General features: G+C 46.3%; 1 protein-coding gene across 5 annotated transcripts in view; it reads left to right on the top strand.

The window, feature by feature from the left end:
* Window positions 1-1,114: 1,114 nt before the first annotated feature.
* LOC143353350 (uncharacterized) overlaps window positions 1,115-20,782 on the top strand; it is a 422,762-nt gene continuing 403,094 nt past the window's right edge. For 2 of the 5 annotated variants that reach the window (XM_076786594.1, XM_076786599.1), the window contains exons 1-2: window positions 1,115-1,758; window positions 2,374-2,819. The gene's annotated coding sequence lies outside the window, so the exon portion shown is untranslated. The other 3 variants (XM_076786595.1, XM_076786598.1, XM_076786597.1) reach the window with 3 other exon arrangements.

Below are 20,782 nucleotides of genomic sequence, written 5' to 3'. Positions count from 1 at the left end.
TGAATGAAGAATGTAAATTTATTGCAATCGTGCAAAATAATTTCACTCGCAAAAAGGCCGGCGTCGAAATGTGCGAGGGAAGCAAGGATTTCCCGCGTCGGACGCGGCGCACATGGTTCGAGATACATAATGCTAAAAAGTCCAATTTTCGAAGTATCACCTTTAAACAAATGCCTATCGTAAGACATTAGTAATATAATGTAGTATGCAATACTACCCGTAAACAAATATTAAAAAAAAAGAAGTTGGTCAGTAATTATAATCAATTGCAATAAAAAAAAAAAATGAGCAAAACCGTTTTCACTTGATAAAAAAGAAATAAAGATCACTTCAATTTTTATAGCATAATTGTATCTTTTTTCATTAATCGACGTACCTTCGTGTCATCTTGAAAAAAGTAGTAGCGGTCTAGGGTCAGAAACGGATCAGCTTGGAAGTTATTAATTTTCCGCCGACTCCCATAAGAGTCCGGAGACGCTGTGCGGCGATCGGATCGCGCGGCGAGCGGGGCTCCGTTCGTTCCGCAATTAATTACCGAGCGCGCCGCACGATCGACAACGTCTCGGGAACCGAAACCAACACCCAATTACCGTATCCTGTACGGGATCGGCGGATACGATACTTTCTTCGTCGATTTCTTGAATCCATCGTTGCGCGGTGCGGTTTCCCGTATCCCGATATTCCCGTGCGCGTAGCAGCAACAGCAGCAGCAGCATTAACGTGGCGCACGCGGTCGCTCACGAATTCGGAGTAACGAGTAAATTCCGATAAGTTACCGGTGTGTCGGAAACTTTGGTGGGACGCGGCGAGGAAGAGGGTGGGCGACGCGGGCGAAGCGTGGAGCGGGTTGGCGGGCGGGAGGGGGGTTGGTGTGGAGCGGTGAAGCACGACGGCTTGTTTCAGAGGGGAAAGAGCGGGAACGCGAGACTACGAGAGCGGGTGGACTATCGTGAAGCGCGGGGCGAGGAAGGTGAGCCCGTGTGTTCGTGAGAGGGAAGAGCAAGAGGCAAGAGGGTGGCGGCTGCGAAGCATTGGCTTGGCGAGGGCGTGCGGGACGGTGCGGAGGGCGAGGGCTGCGGGGGCCCGGGGCGGGGGGTGTAGGGGGAGGGAAGGAGCGCGCTATCGGCGAGCGCCTCGGTTCGGCCGAGTCGGTCGAGTCGGCCGACGTCGGCCTCGATCAGCCGCTCGGCGCTCAGTTCGAGTCGGACCTCCGTCGTAGTCGGATCGTGTCATACTGCCGCGCTGTCTCTCTCTCTTTCTCTCTTTTCTCCTTCTCTCTTTCTCTCATTCCCTCCCGCGGGCAGCACGCGCGCGCGAGCGAGCGCGTCTCACAGTGTGTATATGTGTGTTCCCTGTTCTCCCTCTGTGTTCTCCCCTCCCCCCTCCCCTAACCCCCGCGACGACAACGAGTTCCGCCCAGTGAGAAAAGAGTCGAGCGGAGCTTTCCTGCAAACAAGACGCGTCCTCGACACGGCAGTTGTTTGTTTTCTGGTTTCGCGGTGTCGCGGTTGACACAAACAGCGAAGCCGAACGAGAAAAGGGTCCCGTGCCGACGCGCGTCGCGAGGAGAGGAGGAGAAACAACGAGGAGAGCCCGCGCGTGTACGTTACCGTCGTGTGCGGCCACTTGGTCCGTGGTCTTTGTCGTCGTCGTCGTCGTCGTCGTCGTGTTCGTCACCCGGCGACGTTTGTCGTCGTCGACGTGGTCGTCATCGTTGTTGCTGGTCAGAAGTGTTTCCCAGTCGACGAAAGGAGAGAAGTAGGTTAGCACACCGGCGGCAGCTTTCGCGTCCGCGGTAAAACATCTATGCCTCGGTACACCGCTTCTCTAAGACTTTTACCGGGCCAGTCCCGCGCGAGTGTGTACACCGTTCTGATCTCTGATGATGTTCAACCAACGCGCACTTCTTTTACGTAACGAAAGCGCGTTAGAACGCGCGCGTGCGCTCTATATGGAGTCCGTCTCGGTTTCTGTCCTTCTCGTTTCTCCGTTGCGAGCGAGAATCTTCGATCATCGTTAGTACATCGCGTTCCTCGTACCCGTTCGTGTTCCATCGGATCGGCCGATCGGTCGTTTTCGTCTCGTTACAGCCCAGTGTCTCTTGTGAAGTTTCTCGGTGCCGCGAGATCGCTAGTCGTTAACAACCGCTCTCCGATTCCCCCCCACCGGTGCGTTTCGATTTTCCCGCTGTCTTTTCTCCCCCCACCCCCCGCGCGGTTCGTTACTCCGATATAATCGAGACCGTTCGATTTCTTTCGATTCTCGAAGCGTAGCCGATGACGGAACGAAGCGCGCGTCGACTGTCCCGCGTACGCGTCAGTTCCTGCCGAGTATCTGTCGAGTGCGGTCGCGAGTAACGTTCGTGCTTTTCAGTAAAGGAGTATTCCTCGCCCCGGATACAATAGCCTAGACGATTTATGTACACACGCGCAGAGACGTTGGAAACCCGGCGCTATTCAATCAACGACTCGTCTGCCGCATCGAGTACTCTTCTCATTGATGCCCCAGCCAGCCTTGTATTGTTTGTGGTGGTTCTCTCTTCGTGAAAGGTGTGCTTCGTTTAAACCTGCAATGGTGGTGCGACTGTTTCTCTCAATGTGCGTGATTTGAATCAGTGATTCGAGAGAAATAGCCGATATAAAAAAAAAAGAAAAGGAAAAAGTAAGATGGTAATATAAAAAGAAAAAGAAAGTGAGAGTTTTATTGTAAAGTGTGCAGTACTACGTTTGTCGTTCACTGTGGATTATTGGATATACTTTACGCTCTCGTCCCAGCGACCTGCCGACGGAGCGCAACGTATCGCCCGCCGCACGATTTATGTAAGTAACGAAATACTTTATATATTATCTTAAACGTTCATTTTCGCGATTGCGATCGATACCGGTACCTACACGGTCTGTCGCGAGTGATATTCGGTCTACGGTCTTCGGTAGACGGGGCGCTATCGTTCCCGGGATGCTTTCCCGGAAACTCTGATCCGTGTTTGCGTTTTCGTAAACTGCGTTCTCCTCGTCTCCGTCGTTGTTTACCTTTTTCTATCGGATCCGGAGAACCTCGTCGGAAGACGAGGATAACCGAGCGTGTAGAGCCACGAATGAAAAGAACCTTCGAGCGGTTGCGTCATCGACAAAGTCGTACGTCGCGAACAGGTTCGTATTTCGAGCGCAATATTCGTTACCAACCTTCGAACATTGTCGCTTCGGGTGACACGATCAGAACGACTACCGACACGATCGTTCGCGTTACATTGTGTCGGGTCGATCGGAAAGTTTTGTCTCTTTTGATCGAGACATAACCATGTTTCAGGATTTCCATAAATTGTAGCGAGTCTAGTGCTTCTTTCAACCGTCGATGCGTAAACTACAAAATGGCGGTATAATCTTGTTAGGAGAATCGTTTGCTATCGAGAACGAGAACCGTAAACACAGAATCCTATTGCATTTTGTATGAGAAATCGGCAACGGAGACTGTTGAACATTTCTGCTGACATTTCGAAACTGATATTGACGGTACAGGTAGCCGATAACAATTACTATACTGCGAACATTCGCGCATTTATAGCGTGCACTCCTTTCTCGAAAAGTTATAACGCTTCTTTTCGATTCTTGAGTATAGTTTCGAAAAAACAGTTTCGTTTTGTATTGAATATTATTAATTAGGATTCGAGGAATATTAATGGCCATTTCTGTTGAGCGGAAACAACTGCCACACAAATGCCTCCTGGAATTATTTTTATAATATCATAACCTTCGTGATCTACTAATGAACTGTAAAAAAAAGTATGCAAAATTTCCGATTAACCTAATATCTTGAAACCGTGGAATGTTTGAAAATCGTTTTTAACCGTTCGCGGGATATCGATGCCGTGGGAATAATGATTAGGTTAGGGCCAGTTTCTGGTACTAGTAGAGAAATTGAATTGGCTTGGTTACTGCTCTTGGCAACAATCATGGCAGTCGAATATAATCCGCAACCACTATAAATTCTCCGTTCGGGTGACTAGAATCTCGCGGGCCCACCGAAAACTGTATTTGTAAACAAATTTTTCTGCAGTTTTGGACACGAAATATTTTTCCACGCCACGCTGACTTCATTTTGTTTCTTTTTTTGCTTGTTCCGGATGAAGTTGATAACGACAACCTTTTGTTGAAACTCGTATCGGTTCGCTACACGTAAAATGTCATTTTTAATGTCATTTTGGCGAGAGAGCACGTTACTGTTTTAACGGATCACTTGTAAACAGAGAGAGAGGGTACACGTGGTTCTCAGAGTATTAAATGATAATTATTTAAAGAACGGGAATACATGTGTTATCGTACAACAAGATCAGCATTTATTTAATTCATTAAATTTAAAATACGCGCGCCGCGAGTCCTTTCTCTTTCGTACAAGAATGTACGAATGAATATCGCCGTAATCTGATTCACAACTAAATGAGAAACTACACATGTTTACAGTTCATACAAACGCCGGAAGTATACAACAAAACTATCGTGGAAAGTGTACCAACCTCTTTTTATTTTTACTGAAACAACGGAGGTCAGCGATGGCCGCAATTTATTTAAATAATATGTACAGCAAATGACATCGGTATTTATATACAAAAAGCGAGATTGTACTCTAATGCAAATGATTCATTTCAGCGAATAAGAATTCGCATAACGTTGGTTTTCCAGTGGATCGCAAAATTTAAAAAAATGGAGGTTACGTTTCCCGCGCGACGACCTAGTAAATAATATCCAGTGCTCCCGCGAACAATGCGGATATTTTCCAACAAATTAAATTTCTTTCGTTTACAGTGCTCCCTCCGAACAACGCGGTTTCTATTATACGCCAATTTTTTGTATGGTCATTTTTTTAATATGTTTGTTATAGCACACGAGGAAGATGAAATGCGAAATTCCTTAAAAAAATGCCCAAACAAGGCGACCCAAAGATCATTTTTGTGCGGGGGTGAGGGGAAGTTGTTCGAGGCGGCATTGTAGTTCCTTTTTTCGCTCGGCTGGGTGGAAATTGTTCGCAGAGTTTCTAATCGGTTACATCCGACGCTGTAGGAGTGGTTTTAATGATTTCGCGCGTTTGGGGAACGTCGATCGCCGTTCGACGATCTATTTAAGATTCTTCGCACGGAAGCGTTATCTTATCGGGGAAACGAATGTTCCCGGGAAACGATACTCGCCTCGAAAAGTCGCGTCGCCAGCCGCCGCGTCTCGATCTCTTTTATTCCCCCATTGTTTACGTTCTGTATCCCGCCGTTGCCAGAGTATTATTACGAATAAGTGCAATGTCATCGGTGTCGAAGTCGCGCGGCGCGCGTGTTTTTCGGCCAATCAAATTTCTGACTTCGACGAAATAAAAAACCGTACCGAAATGAATTTTTATCATGGTGAAACGAAATAGTAATAAAGTTCATTTCGCTCTGCGATTGATACTTGGAACTGCGAATATTCTACTGTTGGTTGAACAATATATTTTTCTGCTCCATTTGAGATGTAAAAAAATACTCGGGTTTCGTTAGTATTTATTTGATTTATCGTACTAACGCAATACAGTTTCCATCAATTTCAACAGCCTAGAAAAACCATCCACTTTCACGGATGAAAATTTTGAAGCTCACTGCATGAATTTTTAGAACTGGAATGCAGTAGAATCGCAATTAACTTTGATTGAAGTCGAAAGTCGTACTTTCTGTTTAATTAAATTGATACGTGCATTTTTGCGAGCGTCACGCGATTTCAACTGGAAATGTTTATAGAGTAGCATAACATCTTTGGGCGTACGAGCCACCGATTTATATGGCATATAGAGGAAAAAGTCACGCGAAAACGCCTGGGCACGGAACGCGTTGAGTAACACAATCGAACCACGCGTACAGGTTAAATTAATTTTCATTAGCCTGCTTACACGAGGAGGAACGTTGTTTGAATAATAAACGATCGAGAGACTCGTAATATTCTTCGACACGGGAGATTGTGATAAAACGGAGAAGAGAGAAACGCATGAAAAATAAAAGGTAGGCCGGTGAATGGGGTCGTGCTCGCGTGGATGTTTGAAGAGCCTGCATGGAAATGAGATTAAATTGAAAGGTCCCCACGATACGAGACGAAATTCCAGAAAGTGTAATTAAATATGAAAGGAACTTTTAATACGTAACCGCTTCACACACAGAGGGGATATCTCGCGAATCCCGTTCGAGTTTATTCTTTTTTCTCTCTCTCTCTCTCTCTCTCTCTCTCTCTCTCTACATCCCCTCCACCACCCTCTCCGCGTGTCACTATTTCTATCTCTCTGTCATGGTGAACGTTTTCGCGTAATCGGACAAAATTTTAACGACGCGTTCGAACAGCTGCAATCACGGGGCGGCGGGCCTCCTTTTTAATTGAATTTTAATGATGCTCGCGCTCGCTTTAATTGACATCTATTGACTGTCGAGTTTATCGAACCGGCCGGCTACAAAAAGCACCGATTGTAGGGTTACAGCCCGAAAGAAAATACTCTTTATCATTCCGATAATTGTCAGTAAACCGTGCACGTTTACGCGGAATCGCGTCTCTTTCAGAAGTTTACAAAACCAATTTCATTTATTTGCTCGGCATCTCCGGCGAGTTAAAGTCACTCGGGAAATTTAATAAACTTGATTAACGGTGTTTCGCTTCTTCACAGTTTTTCGTTCAACTTGTTCTACCATTTTTATTTACCGCCGACTCTCTTCAGCGCGCGGTTGAAGCGATCGTTGCGTAAAGTGTAAAATTGTCGAAAATATGGGATTCCAAAGTAATTTCAGGCACGAATTCGAAATCGGTTGCCGACACGAAAATGAGAATAAAATTCCAATTATCGAAACGCATTGTTTCGTACGTGGCCAGTAACACGGCGCTAATTATTCGTATCAAATTTACCTGCTCATTGTTCGATACAAAGCATCGTAGAAAATGCGCGTCTCGTTCACAATCATATCGGAGGCTGGAACAATAGACAGCCGCTAATTGTTCGTACGCGAGCGTAGATGTTCGAAAAGTTCGCTAGTTAACAAGTGAACGGGGATCGTCTATCGCGTTTCATTCGAATTTCGAGAACTTTTTTTTTTATTCCGACTGGCTCGTCTATCAATTTACGCCGGGGCCTTTCTGGCGAAACCGTCCAGTGTACTGCCATGTGGTCCTGTGATTTCTTTTATGGCAAGTTGCCGCGTTTTAATGCGATATCGTCGATGCGTCGTCGTCCCAACCCCCCTGAGTGGCTGCACTTTGCACTGGCGGAAGCTAGAACTTTGAATAATTATTCGCAAAGCGTAACCGTTTGCAAGCAAATTAATTGTGGGATGTCCGGGTAACCTCGTTACTTGTTCACCGCGTTCCTCTGCCTTCTTCTTCCTCCGCCGCTCTCTGCTCCGCTCCGCTCCGCGCTGCGTCGGGAGGATACGCGCGCGTGCGGACGGATCGAGCACCGGGCCGGCCGTAAAACGACGCCCTATTACACGGTCCCTGCAAAATTATCGAATTATTAACTACACCGTTTCTTCGTAGCGGGTGCTGGTGCTTTCGACGCTTATTACTTTACGGCGAATCGAATGGCCTAATTTTGGCCCTTCGATGCTTCGTCCCGGCAGAATGGCGTGCAATTTATTGCTCGAAATATTGGGTCGTTTCGCTTGCTGCTCTTTTTCACTTTAACGCTTCCGCGACCCGTGACTTAGGATCCAATCATTTATTCCCTCGGTAACACGATTTTCCTGGAAACGAAGCTTCCCATCTGCACAGTCATTTGCGGGAAATTCTAGACTATAGTTCGCAAAACGTTGAAACATAAAGCCAAGGCAAAGGTCGAGAATAAGTTGTACACAATTCGCTTTCGTTTCGTTGATGAATGAAGCTTGCTCAGATGCTAATTTTCTAGATAGTTATCGAGGTTCACAAATGATCTGTTTACAGATATCACTTTTTGTTCGAGAAGAATGACATGCAAAAATTTACGCGATCCTTCTCTACGGCGCGAGTCTCGCGAAAATGGCGGGAAAGTGTTCTGTCCACGGTTACGCGCGGTTAAGTAATTCTGAATATAATTAAAGATAGTCTCCAGCCGCGGCGCTCGATTGCACGAGACATGGCAACGATGCGTCCGGTGCTTATTGTTCTCGCACACGAGTGACGTGTTAACCTTGTATTTTTATCTGGCCTGCTCGGCGATCAACGTTCTCGCAACGAAACAGGTATGATAGCGTTTACAAGTATGGTTTACTTTTGACGTTTCTTAATCGAACACAATTAGTGCTCCAACTACGGTACGAAACGGGTTTTAACGTTATCTAATTTACTCGATTTGGAACCGTTTCCGGTCGATGTTGTCCTCGATGTTAATGTATTGCTAGACCCGTCCTGTTTAGATGCTTTATTTGTTCGATGATGTTTCACTTAACCTCAGTGTCCTGTATTTTTGCCCTATTTCTTGCTGCCTTTAACTTTTCGGGCTACTTAACGGCCGTGTTAACAACCATTTTTACTTCGAACAATTACCTGAACTCGGCAAAACGGATTCGAATATTTGGTGTAATGTCAAATTTCTAAAGACCAATATTAAATTAACTAGAGTTGTTAGTCTGGTTAAAGTTTAACGTTGATCTGTGAAAGTTCGGTTTCAAAATCGGGAAATCGCGTATAAATCCTTAACCCATCCGTAACACTTGCGCAAGTTGATTTTACTAGGAATTTCAATGATTCACGTTGAACGATGATCTGTACGCGTCGGCCGGGCAGCGGTAGCATAAATCTTTCGTGCACAATGTAGTATTTTGTGGGAATACACGCATCGCGGAGGCAGGTTCCTGGAAAATGATTTGGTTAGGGGGTAATTTATCGATTCGTTTTCACGCGACCGGCAATTGGCCGCAATTTACGCGGTCTGTAATTTGACACGTCGCGCTTACGCGGCTCCAAGATATTTGGCGGGAAAATACTCTCGAGCGCATAGAATTCCGGGAACGAGGTTTTTCGAGGAGTGGGAGGAGGAGGAGGAGAAGAAGAAGTTCGACTGAGATGTTGGGAACAAGGTTTCTAGGAATGCAGGCGTCGGAGTGGCTGAGTGGCCGCTCGAGTGTATGCTTGTGTGCGAGTGCGGGGTTGAGAGTTCTTCAGGATGGCCGGTGCGTGGTGAGAAATGTGCAGTCGGGTCAGATCTTGTGAAAAGAATACGAAAAGCCGTTAATCTACGCGACCCGATCCTTCTATATTATTATTCACCTCCGACAATCACCGGTTAAATCCCTCGGCCACGTATTAATCAAAGGAAACCGCGACTTAAATCACGACCTAAATTCTCAAAACTTCGGACGCTTCGCTGCACAACATTTTTTATGAAGCCTGATGAAACTTTTTCAGCATGTACATTGGATTGAATGCATTTATTTCTGAAATTGTTTTAACACACCATTGGACTACAGATCCTTATGCAAATATTTTTATACGGAGATTTGCATGTCAAAAGCGTGATCCTCTTGATTATCCCGATGGTAGTTACGAGCACAAAATAGTGACATTGTATTTACATAAATTCTGTGGTAATGACTCGTGGTTCGCTTAGGCGGGTCGCCATCTTAAACGTATACGTACCTCCCAATGGCAATCTGGACTCAGGTCGGATCGTGAAGGGTCATCGAGTCAAGGACACGATGCTCTCGACAAATGGGTCCATGGATTCTTAAGTAGAACGGTGGACCGGCGTAAGAATGATGGGGACGGTAAACGCGTTAACCCAGTGCCTCGTTCAACGACCGAAACACAGTTCCCTTTTATAGTAATACGAAAACTTTCCTCTTTCGCTTGAATTCTGCGGCGGCCGCGCGGAAGGCGCAGAGGTCGTCAACTTTCCTTTTTCACTCGCAAATTTACCAAGAATCCCAGCGTGGTTTGTGCACTCGGAGCGTTGCGGCTCGTACGTACCGTCGAGAAATAAGTATGAGAATGAAGATATACGCTCCGGCGTGCGCTTACACACATTCGAAAAAGGATTCTCCGGTCGCGTGTTCAGCATTGCTTCGCCTAAGCCGACGAGATTTATGCGGTAAGCTTCGAGGCGACTTCGTCATAAGGACGCGCGTCTTCCTCTCTCTCTCTCTCTCTCTCTCTCTCTCTCTCTCTCTCTCTCTCTCTCTCTCTCTCTCTCTCTCTCTCCTGCTCACCTCGAAATCGATATAGGCCCTTACGATGTGTCCCGCTACGTATCCTCGGCTCCCTTTCGAGGGTTTTATCTTCGGTGTAATAAATAGGCCTAACGCCACAGTTTTCTCCCTTTTACGATCATCCATCTTATACCGGGTGTTCCATCTAACAGCCTGAACGTTTCTCCTGTTCCCGATGATGACGAAAAAACGTTGGCTCGAAGCATGATCAGGTTCGAGGCTTTATCGGGATTTCAAGGTCAACGGTATTTACCTCGAATGTCGCGAATATAGCAAACTTGTCTCGCCGAATTCATTTAACTTACCGTTAAGTAAACTTTTTCGAGTTGATACGTGCTCATCGGAGCATTTGTTACAATAAATTGTCTTAATCTCCGTTTTGGAAGTTTTTATAATCGAGGTGTCGATGAATTGGTGTTGATTTAGACTAAGTAATCAAAAATAATACAGAAGGAACGTTGACCTTGAATCTCGAATGGTACGACCTTGAAGAAAATTCTTTGCTCTTCTGCTTGAACGGAAAGAGAATCTCGCAACGAGCATCGTCTTCCAAACGATAAAATGATCCGCGTCTGCTGGATCGTCCGGCTAACGACCAATTACAGGGAAAGAATTCCGTAATTTCTTCCGGGAGAATCCTCGCCGTTGAAAAGTGTTGCATCGCCGAGGCGAATTCGAACGATGAATCGCGGCGTTTCCTTTGACGATTCTCGAGAAGTTCCGCGCGGCTGATAACGACCTGGAAATAATTGGAATAATGAGATCGAGAGTAGGCGAGTCGAACGGTAACAGATTTAAAGGTCAAACAAGCGATCTCGTGGGGAAACGGATGGGTTGGGAGAGGGCGATACACGTAATTTTCCGTCATCTCGACGTAGAAGACGGTGTAGGGAGGGGGGGGGGATGTTCGTGTCGTGGCATTTTCCGGAAATGCGAAAAGACTGCTTTTATGATAAAAATTCAGCCCGATAGAAAACGCCATTAACGTTCGTCGTTCCGGGAAGCTCGGTGCTCTTTTTTCTCTTTCTCTCTTCTTCTTCTTTGTTCGACTTTACGGGGATACTCGCGTCGGCGAGCGAGGAACCGTTCCATTGTGCGACCGTGTACGTATAATAAAAGGTTACAAAGGTCAGCGAACATTCGAGAAACCCGGCCCTGCCCCGTCCCTCTTTGGGAATGAAAGCGGCGAGCAGGGAAATTTTCCAAACGCCAGAAAAATGTCCTAGCGATCTGTGAGCAGGTGTCGAGAATGAGGCCCTAACCAAAACCCTGTTCCACCCTTCTCAAACCAACTCTCTGCGACGCGTACGGGCCTATGTCAAATCGTTCGCATCCTGTATCACGTGGCAAGTGCATTTTCTATGGAACGAAACAATTGGAACGCTCTTCGACGTCCGCATTGCACGATAATATAAGTTGTAGCTCGAAAGTAATTCGATTGTCTTCTAAATACTTGGAAAATGCTACATTACGATCTAAATTTGTATCCATTTTATCTTAAAGATCTATTCAGGTTATTCTTTAAAGGAGCAATATAATTTACCAATTGTCTACCAATTTCATGTTTGAAGTTTCAACTTTCTTTTTTCCTTCGTTTCTGTGGATCAGCATGAATACAATCTCAGATTTAACGTTACAAGAAAGTGTGGTAGTGGATCGATATACGTCGTTGTTAGTTCTAGAACGAAAGACAGGAAGAGTTACGCAATATGTTAATGCAATGACTAAGTTTGTTTGCATAACAAGCATATGTCAGGTTAGGTAAAAGTAAGACATTACAAATTTCGAAGGTCGAGAATTAATTTCTTTCTGTTCCACTCGGATAGATAGGTATTGAAGTGAAAACGCCAGTAATCTATATATGTATAATTAGCGCAGGCACTATGAGATGCACGAAGCCCCACCATTCCGTTGATAACAAACGTATTTCACAATTGAGTAACTAAGCCTCGCGAAAGTGTAACTCCGAAGCCGGAAATAGTCTTTCGTAACGCTTGATCTCAATTATTTGCAAGTCCGTAAGCCCGACACAATTCCATAAATCAATTTTAAAAATCTCAAAAAACAAGCATTTTTAAAAAACAAATCAAAAATCAATACAATTTTTCGTAAAAACTGCGTTCTAAAGCCGTCGTCAACTTTGAACTTTAGCCCGCAGGACTTGCATTCCACATGAGGCTAATATTGTTTGTATCATCGAAGGACGCGATGCGTGTGAATCATAGGTCTCGGAGCCATTCGATTATGCACAAATCGAGAAAGGAATCTCACGAGAAAGGTGTACACGAGTCCTTGCCAGGTATCAGAAGTTTAATCGAACCACCGGCCGGTACTCGAACAATACATGTGTATTCGCGTGTCGAGGAGAGGATGGTAGGGGGCGGTTCTTCTTTGTCGTATCCACTAGCCTTGAGTAACTGTCGGGGCTCTCGAAGGTTACCCGATCGGTTCGGCGTAAATGAATCCAGCTAATCCGCCCCGAGCCAGTGCAGGCTGCTTCAATCGCGGACTTCCATCGTCCAGGTACCGAAAAAGTGCGTCCCATCGTGCAGATATCGGATCCTCCTCTCGAACCTTGAAGCTCGAAGTGTCCTGGATCGACATGGATATCAGGAACACCTCTGCTAACTTTATTCGACCCGAATTTCTTGCACTCTGTACTTTCAAATTAAATTGCTTGCACTCACGTTGGTACAATCAAAATTTGTTTAAGTCTCCATCAAATTACAAATACACACATTCAACCTGAATCTTGTCAGTTTAAAGGTTCATGATATAGGGAAGAGCACTGAACACCACGTTAATAAATCACATGCAAACTGAATTTTGTCAGTTTAAGGGTTCATTACACAAGGAAGAGTACGGAGTACCTCGTTAATAGATCAGATACATATTCAAGCTGAATTTTGTCAGTTTAAGGGTTCATTACACAAGGAAGAGTACAGGATACCTCGTTAATAGATCCCATACACATCCAAGCTGAATTTTGTCAGTTCAACGGCTTATCACAGAAGAAAAAGTACAGAATACCTCGTTAATAGATCACAGCGTCAAACTCGAATAACATTTCTCGTGCGAATAAAATCTTGCGCTCGGACAGAACCACATAAACATCGGTGATCCGTGATTGAAACTCCAGAGGGTACAACCAGTGAAGTATTACAGCCCGCGGTAACTCGTCAGGGAACTAATACGGGGCGTCTGGCTGACGAGCGGACAAAGGGCGTAGAAGCGTGGAGATTTGAAAATACAGTCGGACGCTCATTTTTTACAGCCTTTATAGGATAGCAGGCGGATTATCATAATGGTAGCCAGTTCCGCGAAACTTCTTTTGATCGTACTCACGAGAGACGGAGGCTCTCCATTGTTGAGCGTGGAGCAGATTTATGATGCGATCCACTTTGCCCTCGCTTCTCGCTTCCGGTTATTACGCGAAAGTCGGGCAAGAAAAGCCCAACTAGGATACGCGCCGGTAGTTGGCCGGAGGTGGTGCGATGCCCGGGGGTGTGGGGAAGGGAGGGCTTCTTAAAAGAAGGAACTGCAGTGAACAGATCCAATCTGGGAAGATTCGTTTCGTGTTCGGCGTGCTCTACGCCCCCCCCCCCCTCTGCCCGAACGATCCAGTAAAGGAAAACCGAGGGTGAATTCCCGCGAATCAACCGGGCTTCCTTCGACGATATTCGTCGGTTTAATCGTGTGATATCCTTTGACGGTGATAAATACCGCCTCCGAGAGCCCGTTCACGTTCTTCAAAAGCGTTCGACGGAGCTCGTTCCCCTCCTTCATTGCGACCATTCGTCATCTCCTTGCACCAAATTATAATAATGACTTCGCCAGATAGTGTCTACAACAAATGCTGAATTAATAGAAAGAAGAAAAGTTTTTAAAACGAGTATACAATTTTCAAGAGTACGAGACAAAAAATTGCAGGTTGAGAATGGAAGCAAAGCATTTGTTATCAGCGGCGAAGCGACTCGAAGGGCGGAATTGAAAAAACACTCGGAATGTGAAATCCCGGTACACCGCTATCTCCACTTTCAACGGATTCTTCGTTCTCGAAGTATTCCAATTATCCATCACTATAGAAAGTATTCCCAAATTAAGGATTCCGTTCCCCTTCTGGCCTTCGGAAGTTTTTATTGCGGAACTTCCGAGATCTTCGCGGGCACGGTGCCGCCATTTTAGTCTCGGAGAGACCGCGTTTCAGTTCGCCTTGTACTTGTTGTGATCGGACAAGGTGAGACCAGCCTACGAGCACGGAAATTCGACGGGAAGAATAACGGACCGGGAGATTCGTGTCCAGGAAATGGCCAATTGAACGTGTTCACAGTAAACGTACTGTTCGGTGAGTTTTGCCGGCCTCCTCGAAACATCTGCTACGCAGAGTGCTTTCGAACGTCTAGCGACACTCGCCGAAGAAGTGCCGTTCGTTTTTGCGATTGAATAGCCAAGGACGGTTCCCCAGTGCACGGCATAAAACAGAGAAAAAAGCGCAGAGCACGCGGCCCGCGGTGCATGATTATTTCGGACGCGCAGCTTATTCTAGACAATGTATTTCCATCGTTTAATCTTTATTCGAATTGTTTGCGTTGAATACCGACGGGCACTGCGCCCACCACATCGGTTCGCATTAACAGAATTCGTATCCTGATATTTATAAACCATTCCAGCCGGCAGAAATAATCCAGAAATAGCGTTCGACCGTTAACTTAATTGCAATCCACCGTGTCAATCCATTAACCGTTTCTCTCTGCCGTTCTATTTCCGTTCCTCTTTCGACCTACCTTTCTCTCGCTCTGTTTCCATCGGCTTTCTCTCTCTCTCTCTCTCTCTCTCTCTCCCCTTTCTTTCTCCGTCTCTCTATCTCGCCGTTACCACGCAGAACGTTCTCCATGCAAATTCGCTGGAACACCGTAACAGACGTTCCTCCGGTGAATCGTTTCTCCCGAAGCGAACGCTACCAGGACATAAGCTCGCGCGTCCCGCTATCAGTTCCGAAGGATAGAGCATATAATGGTGAAATAAAATGAACACGAGCGAATAGAACGCCGCCAGAAATGGAGACATCGAACTACCAGATTTATCGTCGGGACGGGGACGCGTACACGCGTCCTTCCTCCTTTATATGCGCGCCTACATATAACGTGCGTCGTATGGATAGCGATGGGATCAAACGTCTCGTAAGTGTTGTCGAGATGTAACCGTTCGAGTTCTCGAGAGACGAAACTCGTGCTTGGTACTTTCGTTCTCGCCTCCTTAGTGTCGCGAACTAACGACGGAAACATGACTGATTTACAGTCGGTCACAGAAGTTTACGTACACCTGTTGAAGTTTACATACACCTGTTGAAGTCTACATATGTAGAAGAGAAAGGGAAAAAATACTGCACATCGGTACATCTGATCACGCAATTAAATCGATAACCCAGAGTCCTCACTCTGAATAACGTGAAGAAATTTTATTTGCTCGAATAAATCCGTGACGATATTATCGCAGACTTTTCCGTGTTCCTGTTTTCAGCTGAACCGATAAAGTAACCCTCCGTGTGCTATAATATTGCGGAGTCATTTGTGACCCTTTGCGGTGGTGGGGATAAGCTCGAGCGGTCGCGTCAATATTAGTGAAATATTTGCGCGGGTCAGAAATGACTCCGGCATAGGCCCGGAACTCGCAGAAGCCCGAGGGCTAATCAATGGCCACAGATAGTTAAAATATTTCTATGCTCGGTATATTCGAAAGGCGAGCGCAGACTTTTGCGACCGGCTGTATATTTAAAACAGTTGCTTACCTTGATACATGGTTGTCTCTATACGGTCCGAGCTCGGCGCCAACTAAAATGGCAGCGTTTTACAAGAAGCGACGAGCTGGAGAGGAGATGGTTCGCATTAGATTACATTGTAGCAATTCTCGGGAAGTTTCCGAAGTGTGTTTCTCGGCGTTACGTGTGTACAGGGTGTTCCAGGTCGAAACGTGCTAAAAAATGCCTGGCCCGACACCATTGTCGACCTCTCACGCACTTACGAGCAGGGAGAAGGGGTCGCTACGGAAGGGACACCGTGTACGTCCCTCGTATTCCCCTCGGGAAGGCAGGATGTTGGGTCGGTGGATGTTTGACGTTGAACAATGCTTGCTCAGCCGCGCTATCCGCGCCGTGATATATTCGTAGTCTATCGTCGGAGGTGCGAGAGGGAGAGAGAGAGAGGGAGAGGGAGAGAATGTCCGTGAAAAATCGTTCCGTGAGCGTTTCGCCTCACGCGACGAGCAACAGAGACGTCGACGCGACGAGAAACGAGGTCTCGCCCGTGTACCGGTGACGCCAACCACCCCCGCACTCCCTCGAATATACATATTTACCGGGAACCGAGCCGTTTATCGAACGAATTGAAAAGAGTTTGCGTAAAGGAGCGTCGGCCCGAACGATTAGATAGCAACTTGAAATTGATAGTTCCCGTTCGGCTTTTCAGGGCCAGAAACTGGTATATCAGCCCTTCGGTTGTTTCAAGCCGACGGTTGACGACCTTTTCTGCTACTATGCGCCATTACAAAAGCATGTATCATTGATTGCGGTGGCTGCTTAATCATTTAGACTGTTCTAGTGCTAGCATGATTATGGCCCTCTGGAGCATTGTCCTAACTCCTCCAAATTCAGCTGCAACGAAATTGCATCTGCCTAGAACAGACAGAGGAAGAATGGGAGAGCATGTTTCTTTGATTAGGACGGTTATTGTAATTATCTTGACCGTTTCGGTGCAGGCTTGTTCATAGATTGCCTTCCGGAGCACCGTTCTCTGATTCCCTAAAATTCGACGGCAACCAAATTGTGTCTGCTCAGGCTCTGTGCAGGGAAAAAAAAAATAGAAAGCAAAATTGTCTATTCTCAATTCACAAGATCAAAGATTTTTTCTTTGTCTGGCGTCCATTAACCCTTTGAAGATGAGGATTTTTAAAAAATACTAATAATCTTCCTCGGAGAACTAAATAACGATAATTGTCGATAATATCCACTTTTGGGGTCTCGCGTAGTAGTTTTATTATTTTATGATAGTCAGGTCTCCGGAAGAGAGTTGCGGAGTTTCATTGTGTTTTTATTAGGATGATTTCAGGGAATGTGGACAGGCAATAATAAGTACGATGATGACTGGTTGTACAGTTTAAATTATCGGAGTAAATTGGTGTTTAAGAAAAGGAGAATCAGATACGGATCCGATATTAATTTTTGAGGATGCCGACTCTGCGGTCAACGTGCTAAGGACGAAGTCCTTGCGGTTGTTTTCGTTGAGACTTTTTGGTTGGACACGATCGAAACGGTGATAGGATGCCGCAGAACCTTTTGCGGCAGATACAGTGACGAAGCTTTTTCAACCCTCGGCTCGAGGCGGAGTCGAAATGATTCACTGTGTCCTTTTGGGTGTCGTCTCCGCTCGGTTATAAAAATCGTCTGGCTGAAGACATTGTTCAAGAAGGTCCGTCGGAGATTACCCAAACGGTTGACTCATTTTTCCAAATTGAATCTCCGTTGTAGTTCCCTCGCTTGAAACCACCGTGTACCGAACAAAAACTTGTCGAGAATTGGTTGCAGCGTTACGCCACCACGGGTCGAACGGGGCGAATTCTTTTCCACCGAATCGGTTTTCTTGTCTGTAATTGCGCAATTACGTTTAGCACCGTCGAAATATCGTTATTGTTCGCCTGCCGGTCGGAAAGTGAAGGTCGATCGGAGTTTAATGACCACAGAAGCATTGGTGTTTGGTACATCGTCGTGAACGCGGAAGTTTGCGCTCGCATCCAATCTCCAATCTTCCGGCGAATTTTCTGCAGGAAAGTTAAGCAGCCAATAAACAATCGAATGAGAATTTAAGTTTACTGCTTCGTAATGAGTTAACGTCAATTTTGCATATTTTTTCAGACGGGTTCCATTTTCTCGCCCCCCCCCCCGGAATCATTTGAATTTCCCAAGTCGTTTGCAATCTCAGCGATGTAATATTACGTCCGAATTTATCCTATTACCTGGATAATCGAACGGAAAGTTGTTTAGCGTGGAAAGAATTAAAAAGCAATAAGACAAGAGTTTCGCATGCATAATGTCCACTGTTAAACTTCGTACACGTGGAATTGAAGAATGTTTATGGTCAAGAAAATTGGTTAACATTCTTTTGCGTTTCCGTTTTTATCTTTTATTCCGACAGATTAACGCGGCCGGCATTGCGGGTCTTCTATTCCCGGGCTTAAATTTTTGTTATTCCAGGCTGCAAAATTCTGAAATACTTATCGAAGCCTCTAATTTCACGCATAAGTGTAAGTTAAACGAGCTGTTTAATCGTAATTATTCGATTAAGAATTATTCGTCAGAGAGGCAATCTATGTTGCAGCTCGTATTGTCCTTTGTAGCAAACCGCATTATGATTCGCAGAATTTTTAACGAGCGTAATTCCATTAAGCTCCCCGGAAAGGAGAAAAAACGTACAGGTGCTCGCCGGGATAGGATAAAAGAGAGGCCATTGATATTTCCGGCGGTATAATCCTGCTTGTCGGACGATTCCGAGAGTGGTAGGGAAGGGTCGGTGCGGTCTGGGCAGGGACAAACCATCGCAATAAAGGATTCGTCGACCCTGGAAAACCTTCCCAACGGAGCGACAAGCGAGCCTCGGAAAGGAAACGAATAGGGGAAGGGAGAAAGAGAGAAAGGGAGGGGCGGGAGGGAGAAGGAGAGAGAAAGACGAAAAAAAGAAATGTCGAGCACCTCGCGACTGACACTAACCGCGGAAAATAATTCTCCCGGAAACTAATTTCAATTTATGATTCCGTTATCAGGGGGCCGGTGGCGCGCGAGCGTACAACCGCGACCCGGTTGGTTTTACTTCGTTTCACCTAATTAGGGACCGCGTTTCTCGGTGTAACCTCCGCATATTGTATTCCTCAAGTGCTTTCGGGCGTGCTGCGTGCGCGACCTCGCCGTATAGCGGCTCGGAAAAAACGGTGCCGCACAATCGTATGATTCTCTTAACAGCACGCTCGATCTCCCCGTTCGCTGAACACATTTCGTAGGAAGTTTTAATAAACGCGCTAATATTCTCCACCACGACCGCTCGAGAGTGGCACAGTATGTCATACTGTGTTTAACCTTCGGCTACTCGACGCCGCCGCCGTTTCTTCCGTGCTTGTCTGGGGTTCCACGCGGCCCTGAGATAGTTCTCGATCAAATAAGGCAACTGTCTTAATCCAATTGAAAGATTTGGTGACGCGGCAATTTTGTACACCGTCGTGTTTCATTCTCTGTTTTATTTGCAATCGTTACAAATACAGTGAATTCTCGTTACGAGTCAGTTCCGCGGTTCTGGCGACAGACTCTTAGACGAAATCCCAGGTTTTCGCCGAGCGTCGCATTTCAAATACACAGGGCACGCTGGAAACCTAAGAGTCACATCCTATGACTACTAACCGATACTGACAAGCAGACTGAGGAAATGTCTTTCTCCGATACAATGTTGCCCCTCACCGCGGTGGTGTGGTCACCACTGACTCCAAATCGTAAGGTTGGCACTGACTCGTAACGAGAATCCACTGTAGAACGTGTTGAATAGTATAGGATGGTAGAGTATCTTTGTCCATCTTGATTCAGTCCATTAAGAGAATAGTTGCCCGACTCGAGTCGTACCTCGAGTTTTGCGATCAATCCGGCCGAAGAAGGCAACAATCGGCCGCGAGCCGGGGATCGATTAAAATTTCAGCGGAGTTGAACAAATGTCAAGAACTCTCGACTCGATTTAATGAAAATCGAGCGGAATCGGTGGATATCGATCAACCTATCCGCAACTCTCCGCGTTGCGGCGTTCTCGCGCGACTCTCTCTCTCTCTCTCTCTCTCTCTCTCTCTCTCTCTCTCTGCCGATGCATTTCGCAGAAAAACTTTCCCCTCTGGCCTGTCACGGGGAAAATCGATCGATAATACATGACCGTACGCTGCGGCGATTCGGAACGGTGGCGAAAGTCGGGGAAAGACTCGACGGGGACTTAACGAGTAGAGGGAAAAGAGGAGGTGTAGGGGGACGGGCTATCCGCGTGCGATTGATCGATTGCGTGTCCCGCGAGAAGTGACCGACGAATAGAATTCGGGAAAGAAAACGTGGCCCGGGGGTGGCCGAAGGGGGCATAAAAGCGAACCCGACCGTTCTCGGATGGGAGAAAGCACAGAGATTTGTTTATACGGCCGTGATACTACGGCAATTTATCACCGCGATTACGGAGAGCAAGAGGAACGGGTGGAAAAGGATAAGAGCGCAACCATGGCGAGGGACCTGGAGGGGAAGAGAGGATAATCGCGGGTCCTTTGGTAAATAAGGTTATTCCTCCGCCGAGTCGGCACCCATTCCATTCTGCTCCGCCACTATCTCGACCCATCTTCTCGGGCTCTCCCCGCTTTTCTCCTCTCTCTCTCGCTCTTTCCCTTCCCGTTTTCTCGTCCATATTCACACTCGGCCACGAGCGGAAACGATTTGTTGGAATTAAGCGGTATTTCAGCGGACCGCGACCACTCATGACTTCCCGACAAGGAGTCTTTCTTAAATTCTAATAATCGCTCGGTCCATTTGGCCGACGAGAAGTTTCAAGG

This window comes from Halictus rubicundus, chromosome 4, assembly GCF_050948215.1.
Source record: "Halictus rubicundus isolate RS-2024b chromosome 4, iyHalRubi1_principal, whole genome shotgun sequence".
NCBI lineage: Eukaryota > Metazoa > Arthropoda > Insecta > Hymenoptera > Halictidae > Halictus > Halictus rubicundus.
This window is presented reverse-complemented; position numbering and strand designations above follow the sequence as displayed.